This window comes from Mycetomoellerius zeteki, unplaced genomic scaffold, assembly GCF_001594055.1.
Source record: "Mycetomoellerius zeteki isolate Tzet28-1 unplaced genomic scaffold, Tzet1.0 scaffold101, whole genome shotgun sequence".
NCBI lineage: Eukaryota > Metazoa > Arthropoda > Insecta > Hymenoptera > Formicidae > Mycetomoellerius > Mycetomoellerius zeteki.
Window position 1 is genome coordinate 64,897 of NW_017255923.1, and position 5,555 is coordinate 70,451.

At 32.8% G+C, this 5,555-nt stretch overlaps 1 pseudogene; it reads right to left on the reverse strand.

Moving 5' to 3' along the window:
* Window positions 1-4,768, reverse strand: part of LOC108731475 (uncharacterized) — an 18,195-nt pseudogene extending 13,427 nt beyond the window's left edge.
* Between the last annotated feature and the right edge of the window lie 787 nt (window positions 4,769-5,555).

The window sequence follows — 5,555 nt, forward strand, 5'->3', positions numbered from 1 at the left end:
TTTATATAATTTTATATAATTATATATAAAATATTTTTTCCCGGGTTTCCATATTTTTCTCTTTCTATTATTTAATTCTTACGCTAGACAGATAGATATATCAGAATACTTAATAAAGAATATTTCTTTTTTTCTGTCTCTTCCTCTCTTTTTTCTGCTTCCCTCTCTTCCCATTTGTTGTTTCTTTCTCTCTCGTTGTTTAATTTTTACGTTGTTATTTAATTCTTATGCTAGACAGATATATTTCAAAGCTTAATAAATGATGTTTCTTTTTCTTTTTCTCTTATTCTCTCTCCATCTTTTTCATACTCTCCTTTTAGCTTGAATATTTCTAGTCAAATATTTGATTGCAAGAACCACTGCGTATGCGTTTCCAAGGCTCAATTCATCTCATTCGTCTCGCGTTATCGAATGGAAAGCTCGATTAAAAACTCATTTCGTAAAACGCACAGGATCGTCCATCGCAGCTTGCACACTCGAGTCGCACGAACGAAAGTTACGAGTCAATCTCTCACCGTTGGTTCTACATTTTTAATATTAAAAAAAGTAATGTTGAAAAAGGCTACGAGCTAAATACAATAAATTCAGTATTAAAGATATATATTAACATAAAATTACAAGTGGAAAGCGCTACAAATACAAATGTTTTGACACCGATCGGGTCAATATCAATGTTAAACATAATAAAATTATTGACGGTTAACTATAGAAACACAGTAAACGGAAAATACAAACTTATATTTGATGTAATAAAATGATAACACAAATTTCACCAAATGATATAGATAGAGATCTTGAGTATGATTTGGTTAACAAATAAAATGCTCGACAAATATACATGTGATTAGCCGCAAAAGTTGCCATTATAGTTAGTTCTTATAAAACTGTTGCAGAATGTCGTAATAGATAAAAACGACGAAATATTAAATCTGTTAATATACGGGAAAATAATAGATACAATATCTATTAAAATGCGGAGAAATAGTACTTTTAATATTACCGACGGATTCCTCGTGATCAAAGATCCGATTAAAATTCTATCGAAATCTTAACTTCTTCGATCGATACTTCAACGAATGTAAACTCGGTTCTTCTCTCCATCGTCTATTGTGAATTTCCAATCTTAAATATTGCATGGGCTCGTACATAAATAGGCTACGGTGAAATTTCGTCTTTCTCTGCCTTATAGTACACTGTTTATCGCAGTTCAGCTCGCAATTAGCATCCGTAATGTAATTCGTAACTCGCAGTTGCGAAGTGGCGTCCGCGTTAGCCTTTTGAATTACATTTTCGTTCATTGGCTGCGTTCAGTAAAGAAAACAGCTTTGCACACAATTGTTGTAAGAGGTTTTAATACAATTGGTTTATGTACATTTATATCGAGTCAGGAACTAAAATGTTGAATCAACATATCAGAAACATTGAATTGTAACATTGCGAATGTTGCATCAACATCGTGGAATGTAAATTAGATGCTAAAAAACAATTTATATTTCAACGTTTAATATAGGTATATATCCAATTTATGATGTAACTTTATAATAAGTTTTTATCTTTATTTATATTTTAATATTAACTCTTTCCTACGTTTTAATTATTAAGAATTTTATATATTTAACTTGTTTCCAAATTCTTCATTTTACTTATATTGTAATTTGGCTAAAGAAGACTTAGTCGAAATATTCCATGCATTATAAGTTAATGAATAATTAGTCTTTCAATCCCTTCTTAATGTTTCAATAAACTAGTTTTAATCTTTGACGTAATTAATTGCTCGTTTGTTTAATCTTTCTATCAATTTTATTAAATTTGCATTGTAATTTCGAGCTAGGAATAAATTAATATTATTGTTCAATATTTAACATTGCAATACCTCAGCAACATTTTTCCAACGCTTCTGTACTGTATGGGGGGGCCACAATCATATTAAAGAATTTTACAACATCGCAAAGCTTCTTCTGCTAAACGTAGCCATTATCTTAATTCAGTGGAATTCTCCCGGCCGCCTATAATTACGTTAATGTCGGAATTTCTCGTGCCTGCTGGATTTCTGCTTTCCGGAGATCGGACGTGTTGACCCCTTTCGGAGCTTCATCCGTATTAGCATCTGACGTGTCCGAATTGCATGAGGACTCGCAGTTGCCCTCCGAATCGGAACAGCAGAGGGATCATACAACGGGAGATTGACGGAAGGGAAATAGGATGGCTTGGCGAATGCGCGACAATGGACACGAAGAGAGGGAGATACAAAAAGCCTCCGGTGTGAATTGCTTGTTTCTCTCGGGGCACGAGAAGCAGCTATTTCAGTTAATGCGGATGCGAAGAAAACGCGGCAACTATTACAAAGCACGCCGTCGGGCAAGCGCGCATGAATCTCACCTCGTCCGGTTGAAATATCTACTTTCTCATTTTCCTCGTCAAGCCCACTTTTCCCCTGTCCTCCTTGCCCTGTCAAAGTCCGCGACCTGATTACCTATCCCTGTCATTTAGTCTTGTTTCTCCCTTTCTTCTTTTTTTCTCTTTTCTCTTCTTCTTTATCTTATTCATCTTTTGGCTCTTCTTTTTTCTTCTTTCTCTCCTTTTTATCCTTCTCTTTCTTCTTTTTCCTTCCTATTCTCCTTTTTCTTCTTCTTTTTCATAGATCTTTTTTTTCATATTCTTAAAACATAATATTTTTCTTGATATTTTCGAATTTTTTAATTCTTCAATTTTTTAATCAATCTTATAAATTGAATCGATATGACGAGAATCGCGATCGAATCCGGGACCTGCCATTTCTTCACACGACGTCATCCCCTACAGTTTAATCGTACGTTACGTACGCGCGATTCTTTCGTGCATTTGCATCGATATATTATATGCTTTACACGGACACGCTTTTAGCCGGAACCGGAATTAGGTCGAGCGCGCGCGAAGAGATATCGACGGCGCGCGACATAATTAGGATAAACGCCGCGGTCGAGAAATATCGAAGCGATACGAGCAGCGTTGGAAGGGAATCGACTCTTCCCGCCCGCCCGGGAATGACGCTCGTCGGATTATTTTGATTTCGTGCGATCGTATTTTCGTACCTCCTTTTCGTGAATATCGCGCGGCCAAAGGCAGACGCTCCGATATTCTGATAACACGTCGGGTAGAAAATTTTAGATTGCGTCTTATAACAGGACGATCTCCCGACGACGATCTTACAAGAGACAGAAACGAGACCCGCTCTTTTTCATCTTGTTCGTCGGGGATATCATTCCTTCTAAAAAAATCTTGTGATATATAAAACTATCTCATACAAGATCAAGATTTTCTTGTTCGGTGAGATCTGATTACTAATTTGTCTGCAGAGCATTATCTTTTTTAACAAAGCGCTTTGTGCAGGATACGTATGTATCTATTTCTAAATTCATCTGTCGGATGTTAATCTTTCATTATTCGAATGGAGTATCCAGGACACTCCAGCTTTATAAATTCGTTATATGTATGAATCTTGTTTTTATACGTATTATTACATTTAACGCAAATTGGTTCATAATAAAAATCTTTTTTGTAATTATTTTTATCTAAACAATGTTAAATTCCTAATATCAAATTATACTCAATTTAAACTATTTACAATCATTTGTGCAGATTGCTATATTATTCCTATTTAGTATATTGATAATTTAACAGTGTGATTGTTCAAAACAGTGAAGAGTTAAACGATTTGATTTGATTTAGAAATCACATTTGACTAAAATTTGGTTTACAGATATTAAATTTGATTAAAATTTAGTTTATTAATAAACTAAATTTGACTCAAATTTAGTTCATTAGCTTATATGCACTAAGTGCATACGTTAATATGAACATTGTTTACTTTAAAATTAAACAATTCAACCACAGAAATTGGATTCCTTTACATTTTAACATGCGTGGAAGTTAAAAGTATTATTTAACTCAAGTTACCGTTGCATGTTTGACATTTAATAGTAAAGGGTATAGAATATTATCAATAATATCAATTTTCTAGCTCGAAACTGCGATGTAAAATAATAAAATTGGTAGAAAGGTCAAATAACAAGCAGTTGATCAGATTCTGGATTAAAACTTGTTATTCATTAGTATACTTACATACTTATAATGCATAGAACGTTCCAATTATACTGTCTTCTTCAGCCAAATTACAATAAAAATAAATTAACTGCAATTTGAGAATAAATTGAATATATATTAAATACTTATTTGTGTATCTAACCTACAATGTGACTTCATGATGGATTTTTATCTTTATTTATATTGTATTTTAATGTCGACTCTTTCCGACGTTTTAATTATAAAGAACTTCATATGTTCAATTTGTTCCTTAATTATTAATTTATTTTTTATTGTAATTTGGCTAAAGAAAAATTGGTATAGTCGAAACGTTTCATGCATTGTATATTAACGAATAATTAGTTTTAATCCTTTTGATGTACTACTTTTAATCTTGTATGAATATAATTAATTGCTCGTTGTTTAACTTTTCTACCAATTTTATTATTTTGAATATTATCAATCTTTATGTAATGAAAAATCATCAAAAAAACAATGAAAATTGAAATATGGTTTTGAGGTATCAGGAACATACCGCGCGAGTAATGTAGGATTAATCGAGACTGATAGCGAACCGTAAATCATACGAGCCACGAAATTCAGAACGAGCACTCGCGCGGTAATCAATGAAACGCACCTGGAATTCTACCCGCATATTGGTGATTCCGCGATGAATCGCGCATGCCAGTTCCCGTCGCTTCGTCATTTTGACGACGACGACGATGACGACGACGTTATTCTGCGAGCGACTGAGGAGTGCCTCTTCTGTTTCCCTCTTATCTCTCCCATTCTTTCTCGGAGTTCTTATCTCCTCGCTGTCTTTATTAAAAAAAACAAAGATGAGCAAATGTATGTACTTTCGCGTGTCACACATTTGTACATCTATATCTAAAACCTTAATACACAATTGAAAAGTATAGACAATAGGAAAAGGAAATTTATTCTGGTATTCTGATAGGTTAAAATCTATTATTCCTATTGCATTTGCCTTTTAATTGTGCATTAGGCTTAAATTAACCCTAATCTATATTTGCTTCAAAATTTCTTTAAGTGCAATGGTATTCGCGGATCCAGTGTACTTTAAATTAACGTATCTTTATTTGTTAACGTTTCTGAATGATTTTTTTATTTCATTTTGAAAATGAAAATCCGAGAAAATAAAAATGGGTAAATTAAAAATTAATAAAGACCAAGAAACGAGCAAAAAAACGATAAATATTCAAGTGATTTTATAAGTTTAATGTTAAATAATATTCACAAACATGTGTTTCGACTGCACAGAGTCTTCAGTTCGCAATATAGAAAAAAGGAAGATTTCAATTTAAATATAGAGTATAAAGTTACAATAGAAATTTAAAGTTTCAAGGAATACCATTAAAGGATTATGTAACTTAAAATTATGTAAGATTGTGAAAAACATTTGTTATGAACAATTTGTCCGGATCCACTGGATTCGCGATACCAGTATATACATATATATATATATATATATA